This window comes from Nerophis ophidion, linkage group LG27 (assembly GCF_033978795.1).
Source record: "Nerophis ophidion isolate RoL-2023_Sa linkage group LG27, RoL_Noph_v1.0, whole genome shotgun sequence".
In the NCBI taxonomy this organism is placed as follows: Eukaryota; Metazoa; Chordata; class Actinopteri; order Syngnathiformes; family Syngnathidae; genus Nerophis; species Nerophis ophidion.
Window position 1 is genome coordinate 29,664,607 of NC_084637.1, and position 16,987 is coordinate 29,681,593.

Consider the following 16,987-nt stretch of genomic DNA (forward strand, 5'->3'; position numbering starts at 1 on the left):
GGCCAGGCTGCAGCATGCCCCGCGCCGCTGCTCGTTCGCCGGCTCCGCCTCTCCACAAGACTAAATTAAATTTTGGACATTCGAAGCCAGTAATTTCCAGGAGTTATCACACCCTCTGAAAAGCCTCCGTTTTAGTAATGTTTTCCAATGTTGTAGAAATGTGTAGAATACATATTACATTTAAACATTTCTGTCAACAAAGATTCGCGTCAGCCTGCGACACAGTCATTTTGATAGCAGGCTAAAATAGAGGCAGATAGCGAAAACGAAATTGAAGCTATTGAGCGAATAGCTATTGACGCTATTCGGCCATAGCACGGGTGTACCTAATGAAGTGGCCCATAGCATGGCTGCCTTATTAGCATCGCCGGTAAAATGTGCAGACCAAACGATCAGGACTTTCGCATCTTGTGACACTGGAGCAACTTAAATCCGTCGATTGGTAAGTGTTTGTTTCACATTAAATGTGGCTATCATGTGTTGCCTTCATTATAACACTTATATAAGACTTAATTTTGTGCAGCTCCAGACAGATTTATTTTTCCTTTTTTGTCATTTTGGTCCAATATGAGTCTTTCGACGTTTTGGGTTTGCCGACCCCCGGGTTAGGTCTAAGAACGAAGCATTAAGGCCATTAAAGACATTGCTGGACTTACTCATGCATGGGTAAGATCCGACCTCTTAAATATCGTGGGAGTAACGTTCCAGATCCCCCACCGTGGTAGGCGAATTTCCGCAAATTAGCCATGCTATTTATTTTAGGATTTGTATGAATATTTAATGCATTTTAAGCATTTATAAACCCTTTGCATTTTGTAACCTTTGACCCTCTCTCACGAACACTACGGTCTTACGTAATGGTGGCATATAAAATATTGTTACTCATGAACCACGGCGCTAAATAATTAGCTGCATGATGATGAGGGGGAGGAGGAGGAGAGCGGCTGTCCAGAAACCTGAGAGTTCCTGGCTCGATTCCAGCTTTCTGCCATCCTAGTCACTGCCGTTGTGTCCTTGGGCAAGACAGTTCACCCCTCCATGCTCTCAGTGCCACCCACACGGGTATAAACAAGTTTATCACCAAGCGTGTATGCATGGGTTTCGCCTTGCAAAGCGCTTTGAGACAGTTGTGAATAAAATGCTGTAATAATTTCCCCTCCGGGATTAATAAAGTGTTTCCGATTCTGATAAATATCATTAAGAACAAAACTATGGTGGTATTGTTTAATAGACACATTCTTAAATTATTTGGGGGCGATATATCTCGGTTGGTAGAGCGGCAGTGCCAGCAACTTGAGCGTTGCAGGTTCGATTCCCGCTTCCGCCATACTAGTCACTGCCGTTGTGTCCTTGGGCAAGACACTTTACCCACCTGCTCCCAGTGCCACACACACTGGTTTGAATGTAAAAATTAGATATTGGGTTTTCACTATGTAAAACAATTGGTTTCTGTAGATTTTACGGTCATTTTCTACATTTCAAGCTAAACGAGGTTGACATTTTCTTCAAAGGTAAGCAGCCTTCCTTTGGGGCACGGATCATCGTGCTAGAAGCCTCAGAGGGTGCTGAACATTTGTTCGAGTTGTATTAATATCTACCATATGTGCACACTTGGGGTATCTTTAAAGAGGTCATGCGGTTATTTTTTTCCTACATTTAAAGCACTTCCTTGAAACGGTGGTTCTTTGGTCAAGATTTTGCATGGATTATGTTTGACGGATCATCTTCAAGCCGCTTGCTGACTGTCTTTTTGCAGGTCAGTCTTAACGTGGCTCCACTTCAACAGTGTCTTCTCCCTGCCATCTTTGTTGTAGCGATTAGTTTTTGGGGGTTTCCATCGCGAGTCTATTGACAGATACAAGTTCCAACTATTCGCTAATTTGTATAACAAATGGCATCGACAGAGGATGCGTGTTTACGTACGAGCCAGTCCGCCCCACAACAAGGAGATAGATGAACAGAAGGAACTTACTGAAGATAATGGCGGACCATCCATCCATCTTCTTCCGCTTATCCGAGGTCGGTCGCGGGGGAAACAGCCTATGCAGGGAAGCCCAGACCTTCCTCTTCCCGGGGGATCCCGAGGCGTTCCCAGGCCAGCCGGGAGACATAGTCTTCCCAACGTGTCCTGGGTCTTCCCCGTGGTCTCCTACCAGTTGGATGTACCCTAAACACCTCCCTAGGGAGGCGTTTGGGTGGCATCCTGACCAGATGCCCGAACCACCTCATCCGGCTCCTCTCCATGTGGAGGAGCAGCGGCTTTACTTTGAGTTCCTCCCGGATGGCAGAGCTACTCACCCTATCTCTAAGGGAGAGACCCGCCACCCGGCGGAAGAAACTCATTTCGGCCGCTTGTACCCGTGATCTTATCCTTTCGGTCATGACCCAAAGCTCATGACCATAGGTGAGGATGGGAACGTAGATCTACCGGTAAATTGAGAGCTTTGCCTTCCGGCTCAGCTCCTTCTTCACCACAACAGATCGATACAGCGTCTGCATTACTGAAGACGCTGCACAGATCCGCCTGTCGATCTCACGATCCACTATTCCCTCACTCGAGAACAAGACTTTGAGGTACTTGAACTCCTCCACTTGGGGCAAGATCTCCAGCTCCTTCTTCACCACAACGGATCGATACAGCGTCCACATTACTGAAGAAGCCACACTCACGATCCACTCTTCCCTCACTCATGAACAAGACTCCTAGGTACTTGAACTCCTCCACTTGGGGTAGGGTCTCTTCCCCAACCTGGAGGCACTCCACCCTTTTCTGGGCGAGAACCATGGACTCGGACTAGGAGGTGCTGATTCTCATCCCGGTTGCTTCACACTCGACTGCGAACTGATCCTCTGAGAGCTGAAGATCCTGGCCAGATGAAGCCATGACGACCAGATCATCTGCAAAAAGCACAGACCTAATCCTCCAGCCAACAAACCAGATCCCCTCAAGGCCTTGATTGCGCCCTAGAAATTCTGTCCATAAAAGTTATGAACAGAATCGGTGACAAAGGGCAGCCTTGGCTGAGTCCAACTCTCACTGGAAACGGGTCCGATGCGGACCAAGCTCTGACACAGCTCATACAGGGAGCGAACCACCACAATCAGACAGTCCGATACCCCATACTCTCTGAGCACTCCCCACAGGACTTCCCGAGGGACACGATTGAATGCCTTTTCCAGGTCCACAAAGCACATGTAGACTGGTTGGGCAAACTCCTTAGCACCCTCAAGGACCCTGCCGAGAGTATAGAGCTGGTCCACAGTTCCACGACCAGGACAAAAACCACACTGTTCCTCCTGTATCCGAGGTTCGACTATCTGGCGTAGCCTCCTCTCCAGTACATTTGAATAAACCTGAGGAGTGTGATCCCACGATAGTTGGAACACACCCTCTGGTTCCCCTTCTTAAAGAGAGGAACCACCACCCCGGTCTGCCAATCCAGAAGTACCGCCCCCGAAGTCCACGCGATGCTGCAGAGTCTTGTCAACCAAGACAGCCCCATAGCATCCAGAGCCTTAAGGAACTCCGGGCAGATCTCATGCCACTCGCGCAAAGCATTTTGGGTAATTGTCGACCTTATATGGATAATAAGCTAATGTCAAACCTACGAAAAAACGTCACAATTGGGACAAATTCTAAACGACTTTTTGTGACTTATGCAGATCCCAAATACAGAAAAACAGGTTCTAATAGGTAAGAAAAGCTGGTTTGGCATGATGGGGCCCCATAAGTCAGGCATGCTGAGGAATCTTCTTCGGGAAACGTAAACAAGCCATAAACATAAGTGAAGTGTGGAGTGCCGGGGTTACAATGTGCATCAGTGATTTTATGGTGTAGGAATAGTTCATTGCTCTCTCTACCTCTTCTTTTTATTTTATTTATTATCATTGCACACTCCTCTGAACACACATTTCCACTTCATTAAGACACAACTACAAGGACAGGCAGAAGGTTGAATCTGCTTGACCTTTTTTCTGGCCAAACCTCTAGGACTGTAATAGGTCTAACCCTCATGTATAAGGCCCTTTTCCACCAAAAGTTTGGTTCCGGCAACCTCCGGTTCTTGGATCTATAGGTTCCGGTGGTAGTGTGTGGTTTGTGTTTCCACCGTATTTCACAGTTCAGGGTAGTTTAGACAAATCCGGCTGATGACGTACGGATGTGTGGTTTCGTTTCCACACTGATACCATGTAAATAAATAAACAATAGTTGTCACACTGAGTTGGGGACGAACCCCAAGATGCAGAGATGGTGGCCGACATTGAGTAAGAAAACATGATTTAACTTAACACTAAAACAAAACCAAACAAAAGGGTGCAAACAAAAGGCGCGCACAAGACGGAGAACAAACTTGGCTATGAACAAAAACACTTACTGGGACACGAAGGAACTATGGCATGAGCAGAGTGAAAAGAAGATAAGTATTAATGACATTGACAGGTACTGGTGACAATAATCCAGCACTGACTGGAGGACAAAGCAGGTATAAATAAGATCGGGCTGATTGACACCAGGTGTAGCCAGGTGCCATTCAGCCACAGCTGAGGGGAAACAGCGCTCAGGGAGAAAAGCAGGAAATGAACAAAATTAAAGCGCTAACAGGAAACAAAGACATACACAGAGGAAAAACTAAAAATAAAAAAAAACTGTCAGGGACAAGCCTGACAATAGTAAGTATTTTATTTTTTTTTACCAAAAAGTAAGTAAATGAAATACGAAGCAATAATATACAAAACAATATGATTTATGAAACAAAGTGTACCGAATTGTTAAAAAAAAAGTCAGGTTTTTGTCCAACGGTCAGAAAGTCGTCCTCTCAATAAATGATGAATTCATGAGGGAATTCATTGGTCCATTTCAGCTGTAAATAACAAAATATAAATAGTTAATGTCAGTGTTCATCTTTTAATAACAACATATAAAGAATAAATGTCCGTGTTTATCTCACGCCGACAACACAAACACATCTGCTTTGGCGTTAGCTTGTTAGCATTAGCATTCGGTTGAAGCTAATAACTACTCAAATGGAGTGTCACTGACTACTTTTATGCATTGTAATAAAGTAAATAGTTCCTAATTGATGTTATTTACCATTCTCCCAACAAAGTCAGAGTAGTAAGCAGCTGAGTTCGTCCGGCTTCATAGTCCTCCGTAAATATGTTTAAAAGAGTCCGTCCACTCCTTGTAGCGTCGCGTAACCGAAATGTAGTTTGTAAAAACTAATAAACAACAATAAAGTGCGTATAGTTTAAAGACTAAGGCTGAGTAAAAAACAAAAAAAAATTCAACTGACCAGCGTTCTTCAGCACAAAGATTCCCCACAAAAGTTCCTGCAAGTCGAAAGCTCATTTTGTTCTTCTTTCTCTCCGTTGTCAAGCTCGTACAAGAAATAAGAAATAAACAACTCGCCGTGTATATTCCACAGGCGGTCGTGGGTTTGAAAGAGAAGTTTTAGGAAAACCCCCAACTGTTTCCAAAGGTTCCTAAAGAACAAAATATGGTGGAAAGACAGGGGTAGGGTAAAACCGTGATACTGATGAATCTTATGTGGTACTATACCACCTCTCAAAAGTACCGGTCCACCACCTGCCCTGTCCTCGTCACGTCTTGCAATTGCTGGTTTACTAGCAGAGGAGCATGTTTGGCAGTGCACACGTACAGAGTACTTACAAACAGACACAGTGTGTAGACAGAAAAGGGAGAACGGACACATTGTGGCTTAAAATCTAACGATAAAGGTGAAGTTATAACACTGAAACACCCTCAGGAAGAGATGCTTTACGACATGGCTAGTTAGCTAGCAAGCGGCTAAAGTCCATCCGCTTTCGGTAGTGTTTTAGCTACTTCTAAATCACTAATCCTCGCCTCCATGGCGACAAATAAAGTACGTTTCTTATAAGTATCATCCCTGCAGCTAAACATGTTTCCAAAATGTAAACAAACGCCATTGGTGGATCAACACCTAACATCCACTGTAATGATACCAAGTACAGGAGCGTATCGAGTTGATACTACTATGATTACGTCTTCTTTTTTTTTCTTCTTATATATATATTATTTTATATTATGTTTATAAACTCAGGAAATATGTCCCTGGATACATGAGCACTTTTAATATGACCAATTTATGATCCTCCAACTACTTGGTATTGGATTTATACCCAAATTTGTAATATCATCCAAAACTATTGTAAAGTATCAAACAACGTAAGAATAAGTGATTATTACAATTTAACAGAAGTGTAAATAGAACATGTTAAGGGAGAAAGTAAGCAGATATTAACAGTACATGAACAAGTGAATAAAAAATTCATTTTCTACCACTTGTCTTTAATAATTTTGACAAAATAATAGAAGGTTTAATGACACAATTTGTTACTGCATACGTCAGCAGACTAATTTGGAGCTTTTGTTTGTTTACTTACTCCTATAAGACAAGTTCTCTTGTATTTTCACCATTTTATTTAAGGACAAACTTGCAATAAGAAACTTATGTTTAATAATACTCTAAGATTTTTTTGTTAAAATAAAGCCAATAATGCAATATTTTGTGGTCCCTGTTATTAAGAAATGTATCAAAGTACCAAAAAGTATCAAAATAATTTTAGTACCCGTACCAAAATATTGGTATCGAGACAGGGGGAACTTTATTTACCCGGGTAGGTGGGCAAGATCCTGAATAAGTTCCTGCAGTGGAAAAGGGTCTAATATTGACATCCACATATCGGGCCTCAACTTGTAGGATTGACAGATTTGTGTGTATTTTATGACTTGAAACTAGCACTGACCCCAACTACTTGTTCAGACTTTCCTGTCAAGTCTTCCTTGGACTTGGTCAATCAAAAGAACCTGGGTAGAATAATCCTTGGGTGAAACGTGTAGACAGATAGGTCTTTATTGTCATTGTAAAAATACAACAAAACTTTGTTTTCAGCACAAAACCGTCCAAGATTAGACGAACAAACAGTGTACAGGGTTACAGAACAGGAACGCTGATGGGTAGCCGCAATGCGCCCCGTAAAAGATGGGGAAAAAGGATGAGTAAAAAAAATACTATCTGGACTGGGCACCTAAAGGGGCTGGAATGGGAAAGAAACCTCCATAGCAAAGCACATATACATAGTACAACATACAAACCCCTTTTCTATATGAGTTGGGAAATTGTGTTAGATGTAAATATAAACAGAATACAATGATTTGCAAATCCTTTTCAACCCATATTCAGTTGAATATGCTACAAAGACAACGTATTTGATGTTCAAACTGATGAACATTTATTTTTTTGCAAATAATCATTAACTTTAGAATTTGATGCCAGCAACACGTGACAAACAAGTTGGGAAAGGTGGCAATAAATACTGATAAAGTTGAGGAATGCTCATCAAACACTTATTTGGAACACCCCACAGGTGTGCAGGCTAATTGGGAACAGGTGGGTGCCATGATTGGGTGTAAAAACAGCTTCCCAAAAAATGTGCACCCCTTTGTCCACAACTGCGTGAGCAAATAGTCAAACAGTTTAAGAACAACGTTTCTCAAAGTGCAATTGCAAGAAATTTGGGGATTTCAACATCTGCGTTCTATATTATCATCATAAGGTTCAGAGAATCTGGAGAAATATCACTCCACGTAAGCGGCATGGCCGGAAACCAACATTGAATGACCGTGACCTTCGATCCCTCAGACGGCACTATATCAAAAACCGACATCAATCTCTAAAGGATATCACCACATGGACTCCGGAACACTTCAGAAAACCACTGTCACTAAATAAAGTTTGTCGCTACATCTGTAAGTGCAAGGTAAAGCTCTACTATGCAAAGCAAAAGCCATTTATCAACAACATCCAGAAATGCCGCCGGCTTCTCTGGGCCCGAGCTCATCTAAGATGGACTGATGCAAAGTGGAAAAGTGTTCTGTGATCTGATGAGTTCACATTTCAAACTGTTTTTGGAAACTATGTACATTTGTGTCCTCGGGCAGAAAGAGGAAAAAAAACATCCTGATTGTTATAGGCGCAAAGTTCAAAAGCCAGCATCTGTGATGGTATGGGGGTGCATTAGTGACCAAGGCATGGGTAACTTACACATCTGTGAAGGCACCAATAATGCTGAAAGGTACATTCAAGTTTTGGACCAACATATATTGCCATTCAAGCAACGTTATCATGGACGCCCCTGCTTATTTCAGAAAGACAGTACCACACCACGTGTTACAACAGCGTGGCTTCATAGTAAAAGAGTCCGAGTACTACAATGGCCTGCTTGTAGTCCAGACCTATCTCCCACTGAAAATTGTGAAGCCTAAAATACAACAACAGAGACCCCGGACTGTTGAACAACTTAAGCTGTACATCAAGCAACAATGGGAAAGAACTCCACCTGAAAAGCTTCAAAAATGTGTCTCCTCAGTTCCCAAACGTTTATTGAGTGTTGTTAAAAGAAAAGGTGATGTAACACAGTGGTGAACATGCCCTTTCCCAACTATTTTGGTACGTGTTGCAGCCATGAAATTCTAAGATAATTTTTATTTGCAAAAAAAATATAAAGTTTGAGTTTGAACATCAAATATCTTGTCATTTTAGCGCAGTCAATTGAACATGGGTTGAAAAGGATTTGCAAATCATTGTATTCCGTTTATATTTACATCTAACACAATTTCCCAACTCATATGGAAACGGGGTTTGTACATCTCCAGATATCTAGCAACAGAGGGAAGGGATTGCAGGGTCATGGTGGTAGGCCGCAGCTCTCAGGCGCTGCCCATCCTTCCATCACCCCTATGGGATTTGCGTCAAGGGCTTTGGATTTGGGGTTGGAGGGGAAAAGATGTGGGGCGTATATTTTTGTGGATGCATGTTTGTGTGTAAGCCTGCAGTGTTTCTCTGTTCCGCGGCCTTGATCTAGTGCCGTCGCTAAGTCGCACAGTCAACAATAACAGGTGTGTGTCCATGAGAGACAAGAAGGGAGTTTGTTGTGTCTTCACTGCACTGTCCTTCAGGAGAGTCTCCAAGCTAGGGAAACAATCCAAGTTAGAATATTGTGTATGCGAGTGAAAATAAAATTTGCTGTTCACTCTAAATTGTCGACGACTGGTCCTCAAAATCCTGCGGGGCAGACAATCCGATGTTATCCAAAATCACAAGAGTTTTCACAGTTCTTCCCTTATCCTCCAATCAATTGTGGGAGCTTTGGGGTACTTTGAAGACTGCTAGCAACTTCCAATTTGTTGACAAACCAGAGCACCGTTGACTCCAATCAGCAGATATCCTGTTGTCATCATAATTCCGAATAGATATCTTCACGTCCTCGACTGAAACGGTTCACCAGGCACGCGGCACTACTTCTTCTCCCAAGAGTCAGTCGTGTGTCCAGCAACAACCGCTCCGTCACGACAAGCAGGTTCCCCTAAACCAGGGGTAGGGAACCTATGGCTCGGGAGCCAAATGTGGCTCTTTTGCTGACTGCACCTGGCTCTCGGATAAATCTGAGCTGGCATTGCTTAACACGATAAATAATGAATAATTCCACTTGTAATCACAGTGTTAAAAATAGTGTTCAAAATATAAAACATTCTCATGCATTTTTAATACATCCATCCGTTTCCTACCGCACCTGTTCAAAAAGTTGCATTAATGGTCAGAAGTTATTTAGTTATTATTGGTTAGAGTGGGGCTTGCCCTCCTGGGGGTTCTTCAGACCACCAAGCGCCGACATGAGAGCCTGTTTCAGGGTTACAATATTGTTTTATTTTTCAATAAGTCTCTAAGTTGCTTTCCAGCAATTGTCTTTTTCTCTTTAGTTTTCGCTCGCGCTCTGGCTCCAGCCCCAACCCCGTCTCTCCTCCTGGCTGCTGCTTATAACAGAGCGACAGGTGATTAGATAACAAGGCCCAAGTGGGCCGACTGCGCACCTGTCGCTGATTTCGAGGCCGGTCCTGGCACACCCCACTTCGCTGCAGGCCCGCAGGCCACACCCCCTCCACAGTTAGCTTCAGAAAAACGATGTTATTAAAGAGAATAACAGACTTATTAGACCCTAGAAATGTTGGTTTATAATTAAAAATGCACGTGATTAGTTGTGTTCAGTGTAAAAAAAATATTATTATTAATGGCTCTTAAGGAAATACATTTTAAAATATTTGGCTTCTTGGCTCTTTCAGCCAAAAAGGTTCCCGACCCCTGCCCTAAACCCAAAATCTTGTCAATTTCATTGAGGCCAGTTAAATAGTTGCAATGTTGATTTGGAGAGCTGTGCAAAAAGAGGCAACAAAAAAGTTAAGAGAAGACAAAGAAGCCAGCAGGAGAGATAAAGGAGAGGAAAGGGGAGCGTCCACCCTCGATTGAATGCATTTGCCAGCATTACTCTATTGTTTCAACCACTTTTGTTTGTGTTTGATGGCCTATCTCACAGAGTTTGTTACTTTTTTTGCAAAATCCCCATTGGAATGGTTTTCAAAGGTGGAAATATGTGTGTGTTTCTTTGCAGAGGGACAAGGAAACAATACCTGGCAGCAGCAAGCGTGGAGGATATCAACTGGGACTGGACCTAGACGCCATCAGCAGGAATGAGAGGTACCGTCTTCAGCCGGAACTCAATGATCTAAACAAGAGTGGGAGAAAAAAAACAGAATGATTAATCACGTAATGAAAGCAGATCAACACAACTTAACAAATGGATCCCTTATAAATCCCAGGGCTGACTGTCGGCATAAACACTTTATGTGGTTGTTTAGAGCCACAACCACACGGGAGCCATATGATAAGGGCCCGGGCTTTTGTAAAGATTTGAAAAAAAATATTCCATGAAACCCGGTCAGTTACAGTATAAAAGACTGTATAAAACCTTTACAGTTTAATGAAATTAGTTTTCAAAGTTCAATCATAAGGTTGGATCGAAATAGGAATGTGTAACAAAACCAATACTCCCTTGAAAAATGGAAAATAATTCACTCACATTCATGCATTCACACGCAGCGCCAACATTTGGGAACCAGGGTGAGGTGATTGAAATAGGCTTAAAAAAATATAGCAATTATTTGTGGCAGCATCGGAGGTTCGCTTTTGGGTTTTATAGCACGCAACTGTGGTGCATTCAAGGACCCTTGATTAGAGTTCCAAATGGAAGAGTCACTCTTTTTTTAACACCGGGTACACTTAACCCGTAATAGATACAATGATAATGGGGCAATAAAGCTCGTTTGGTAGAGTGGCCGTGCCAGTAACTTGAGGGTTCCAGGTTCGATCCAGCTTCCACCATCCTAGTCACTGCCGTTACACCTTTACCTGCTCCCAGTGCCACCCACGCTGGTTTAAATGTAACTTAGATATTGGGTTTCACTATGTAAAGCGCTTTGAGTCACTAGAGAAAATATGCTATATAAATATTATACACTTCACTTTACTCAGTGAACGGTGGCACCAGCTGACGACCCTGCAGCTGACCTCGAAGTGCACTGGAGGAGGTGCGACAGGCAGAGATGCCTAGCAGCTAGGTCTGTACGTATTAATTGACACTTCTGGGGAACCAGCGACTACTGTGAAAGAGCAGTTGGCAGCCAGGAAAGTCTGGTGGGCAATCGGGGAAGACCGGTGGACGACGGGAGAGACCGTACCAGGAGTGGGCGGCTAGTCACCTTACCCACTAGCTTCCTCAAGAGGAAGCACCTACCAACTGACTACGAAAAGGCATAAGAAAAAACAACCCGAAGGCCCTCCGAGATGCGGGATGGAAGATGGGCCTATTCTGACGGATCAAACGGTAACAAACGGAACGGAAAATGACAATGAGAAAGTTCTCCGGAAGTGTAAATGCGGGTGGCAGAAGGTGACTTCCTTTAAAGGACTGCGGATTCATCAAGGGAGAATGAAGTGTGGGAGTACTCCTGACCAGCATAACCGCGCTGCTTCGGCAGGTCAGACGGAAGAGACCCAATGCCAGGTGACAAACCACAGTGCAGAGGGTCCCAGCAATGCTGAGGGGGAAACGGCAGTGGAACCAGTAGAGGAGATGAATGCAGCGCCCGAGAGCGAAACTCACGCAGTGCCCCAGAGAGTTGCACAGTTAGAGAGCCAACGCAAACATCCAGAAATGCGCAAGAAGATCAAGTGGCCAAGGGCGAAAAACCAAGCAGAATGGCGTAAGCTTGATAATCACCTGAGAGGGGTACTGGAACATTCTCTGCGAGGGACGGTTGAGCGCAAACTAACCTCGCTGAGTAACATCATTTATGAGGAGGGCAGAGAGAGGTTCGGAGAGCGTGAGACCAAGCGAGCCACAGCCCAGAGGCACAAAGGACGGAGGGAGAGGGACATCGAGGTGCTCATAATCAACAGGCGCCAATTGCGTAAGAGGTGGAGGAAAGCAGCCGCAGAGGAAAAAGAAGGCCTCAAAGTGCTATGGGACGATCTCAAGCAGCGTCTTGCCAAGCTGCGTCGGGCAGATAGACTCAGAAGGCGCCGGAAACGAAAGGAGAAGGAAAGAAAAGACTTCTTCAAGGATCCTTTCCGGTTTGCCCGTCAGCTCCTGGACGAAAAGCGAAGTGGCAAGCTGCCCATCGCAAAAGAGGATCTGGAACAACACATCAAGGACCAGTATACGGATGCAGGAAAAGATACACTACTTGGCTCACCAGGCCATGTGCCACGTCCAGACCTCCCAGAGACCCCTTTCGACACGTCCCCACCTAGGTTGAGCGAGATTAAAGAAGTCCTTAAAAAAGCCAGATCATCCTCTGCACCAGGACCGAACGGGCTTCCGTACAAGGTGTATAAAAACTGTCCGCAAGTGACCGCAATCTTGTGGAAGCTCATGAGTGTTGTATGGAAGAAGCAATCCATTCCAGCAGAGTGGCAAGAGGCAGTTGGAATATTCATCCACAAGGAGCAAAATTCCACCAACATCAGCCAGTTCAGGACAATTGCTTTACTGAACGTGGAGGGAAAAGTATTTTTCTCTGTCCTGGCAAGAAGGATATCCAGCTTCCTCAGCAACAACTGCTACATCGATACAAGCTGTCAAAAAGCCGGACTGCCAGGCATGCATCCGTGATCTGGGATCAGATACAGCGTGCCAAAAGAGAAAGGAGTAACCTCCACGTGGTATGGCTCGACCTGGCAAATGCCTATGGCTCAGTACCACACAAGCTGGTTGAGTTTGCCCTGAATTTCTTCCATGTTCCTGTGTGTGTCAGTAACATCATAGCCAAGTATTTCAACAACCTGCACATGTGCTTCTCAGTAGATGACTACATGACAGGATGGCAGCGGTTGGAAGTGGGAATTGCCATGGGCTGCTCCATATCACCAATCCTCTTTGTAGCTGCATTTGAAGTGTTACTCATTGGAGCAAGGCAAATGGCCAGAGGCCTGAAAACACCGTCAGGAGGAAGACTCCCCGCTCTGAGAGGTTTCATGGATGATGTGACAAGCATCCTACAGACCGCCCCATGCACAGCACGACTCCTCAAGCGTTTCGACGAACTGACCATCTGGGCGAGAATGAAGATAAAGCCCGCTAAGTCCAGGAGCCTGTCAATCAGGAAGGGTGTGAGAGATGACAGGACAGTCTTCACAGCAGGAGGTGAGAAGATTCCACTCCTGGCAGAGCAGCCCATCCGAAGCCTCGGGAGGGAGTATACAGCAGAGCTCTCGGACAGGCAGATGGGGTGGGTGGTCCAGAAACAACTAAAAGAGGGGCTCGCAAGGATCGACGGGAGCCAACTTCCTGGGAAGCTGAAGGTTTGGTGTTACCACTTCACACTTTTCCACCGCGTGATGTGGCCGCTGAAAGTAGCTGAAATTCCATCTTCTCAGGCCAGCAAGATGGACAGCACCGCCAACGGTTATATCAGGAAGTGGCTGGGACTCCCCCCGCTGTTTCTCGGACACAGGTCTTTTTGGCAAGAACATTCTGCAACTTACTCTAAAGTCCATCAATCTGGGTTACAGGCAGGGGAAGACTCGCCTTGTACTGGAGATGAGGGAATCAAGAGACGAAGCTGTGAAGAGTGCAGCGGTGAGTGTCCGCACTGGACGAAAGTGGAGGGCCCAGGTAGAAGTGGACCAAGCTGTCTCGAGGCTGAAATATAAGGAGATCCTGGGAAGAGTCCAAGACAGCCGGGCAGGACTGGGATGGGGGAAACCGGTCCAGTTCTGGTCCAAAGCCACGAGACAGCAGAGGAAGGCCATGGTGGTGGAAGAGGTCACACAAGTGGCACAAGACCAGTATCGGGTCAAGGCCGTATCCCAGGGAAAACAAGGGGCATGGACTCGCTGGGAGGATACCATTCAAAGAGTCATAACCTGGGCCGACATCTGGCGAACTCCTCAATCTCGGCTAAGCTTCCTCGTGAGGGCAGCGTATGACACCCTGCCATGCCCTCGAAACCTTGCCCAGTGGTTCGGAAGCGATAGCAAGTGCTCCCTGTGAAGCAAAGACAATGCAGGACTCAAGCACATCCTTTCAGGTTGCAACGTCGCGCTGACGCAGGGGCGCTTCCGGTGGCGACACAATCAGGTACTGAGGAAGTTGGCAGAGCTTTTAGAGAGATGCAGAGTCGGGGCAAACAACGCCACAGATCCCCATTGGCCAAACATCACTTTTATCAAACCAGGTGAGGTAGGACAGAAGACAGAGAAGGGAAGATCATCACTTCTACTTACCCCTGGTAAGGGCTGGGAGATGCGCGTAGACCTGGACAAGCAGCTAGTCTTCCCAACTGAGGTAATACAGACAACGCTAAGACCAGACGTTGTGATGTGGTCCTCAGCTGCTAAGAAAGTCCTCATCATTGAACTAATTGTGCCATGGGAGGAGGGAATACCAGTAGCACATGAGTTCAAAAGGTCAAAGTACAGCGACCTAGCAGAGGACTGCAAGGGGGGAGGCTGGTCTGCGTTCATTCACCCCGTGGAGATTGGATGCAGGGGCTTCGTAGGAGGTTCTGCAACCCGGCTCCTGCGTGCGGTGGGGATGACCGGTTCCAGCCTGAGGAAGGCCATCAAGGAGTTGGCAGAGGAGGCAGAGAAGGCAAGTTTCTGGATGTGGCTAAGAAGGAGGGACAACACTTGGGGCTCAACACCCCAGTGAGGTCAGTTGCAGGGAGTGGCGCGGGGAGACGTCCCCCCGTAGCCACTGCCCCCCCACCGCGAGGTGTCCTGGCTTGGGGGCGAAACATCAGTGAACGGTGGCACCAGCTGACGACCCTGCAGCTGACCTCGAAGTGCACTGGAGGATGTGCGACAGGCAGAGATGCCAAGCAGTTAGGTCTGTACGTATTAATGATATGATAATTATTATCATTATGAATTACTACTATTTTTATCAATCACAAATGATAATCCTATGTAAATCAGATACTCAGAATATATATATATATATATATATATATATATATATATATATATATATATATATATATATATATATATATATATATACTTGCACGATCGGTGGCTGACTATATACTTTTTTACTATAAAAAAGTATAAATACTTTTTTAGTATGTAGTCAGCCAGCGATTGTGCAAGTTCTCCTACTTAAAATGATGACACAGGTCTGAAATTTTCATCATAGGTACACTTCAACTGTGAGAGACAGAATGTGAAAAAGAAATCCGGGAATTCACATTGTAAAAATTTTAAATAATTTATTTGTAAATTATGGTGGAAAATAAGTATTTGGTCAACCATTCAAATCTCTCACTGATGGAAGGAGGTTTTGGCTCAAAATCTCACGATACATGGCCCCATTCATTCTTTCCTTAACAAGGGTCAATCGTCCTTTCCCCTTAGCAGAAAAACAGCCCCAAAGCATGATGTTTCCACCCCCATGCTTCACAGTAGGTGTGGTGTTCTTGGGATGCAACTCAGTATTCTTCTTCCTCCAAACACGACGAGTTGAGTTTATACCAAAATGGATACATGGATGATACAGCAGAGGATTGGGAGAATGTCATGTGGTCAGATGAAACCAAAATAGAACTTTTTGGTATAAACTCAACTGGTCGTGTTTGGAGGAAGAAGAATACTGATTTGCATCCCAAGAACACCATACCTACTGTGAAGCATGGGGGTGGAAACATCATGCTTTGGGGCTGACAGACCTCTGTCATCATTTTAAGTGGGAGAACTTGCACAATCGGTGGCTGACTAAATACTTTTTTGCCCCCACTGTATATATATATATGTATACATATGTATATATATATATATATATATATATATATATATATATATTTATATATATATATACATGTATATGTGTAGCTCATTTACATGTAGTTGGCTTTCAGCTGGATCGGTTCGCAGCCGAGTGTTAAGCGACCGAAATGAGAATCAGCACCTCCAAGTCCGAGTCCATGGTTCTCGCCCGGAAAAGGGTGGAGTGCCATCTCCGGGTTGGGGAGGAGACCCTGCCCCAAGTGGAGGAGTTCAAGTACCTAGGAATCTTGTTCACTAGTGAGGGAAGAGTGGATCGTGAGATCGACAGGCGGATCTGTGCGGCGTCTTCAGTAATGCGGACGTTGTACCGATCCGTTGTGGTGAAGAGGGAGCTGAGCCGGAAGGCAAAGCTCTCAATTTACCGGTCGATCTACGTTCCCATCCTCACCTATGGTCATGAGCTTTGGGTCATGACCGAAAGGATAAGATCACGGGTACAAGCGGCCGAAATGAGTTTCCTCCGTCGTGTGGCGGGTCTCTCCCTTAGAGATAGGGTGAGAAGCTCTGCCATCCGGGAGGAACTCAAAGTAAAGCCGCTGCTACTTCACATCGAGAGGAGCCAGATGAGGTGGTTCGGGCATCTGGTCAGGATGCCACCCGAACGCCTCCCTAGGGAGGTGTTTAGGGCACGTCCAACCGGTAGGAGGCCACGGGGAAGACCCAGGACACGTTGTGAAGACTATGTCTCCCGGCTGGCCTGGGAACGCCTCGGGATCCCCCGGGAAGTGCTGGACGAAGTGGCTGGGGAGAGGGAAGTCTGGGTT

General features: G+C 45.1%; 1 long non-coding RNA gene across 1 annotated transcript in view; it reads left to right on the forward strand.

Annotated features, from left to right (window-relative positions):
• LOC133544202 (uncharacterized) overlaps positions 1-16,987 on the forward strand; it is a 158,684-nt gene that overhangs the window by 115,495 nt on the left and 26,202 nt on the right. Inside the window, exon 3 of the long non-coding RNA XR_009804604.1 lies at positions 10,489-10,574. This is a non-coding gene — a long non-coding RNA (uncharacterized LOC133544202). The remainder of the gene's footprint in view (positions 1-10,488; positions 10,575-16,987) is intronic.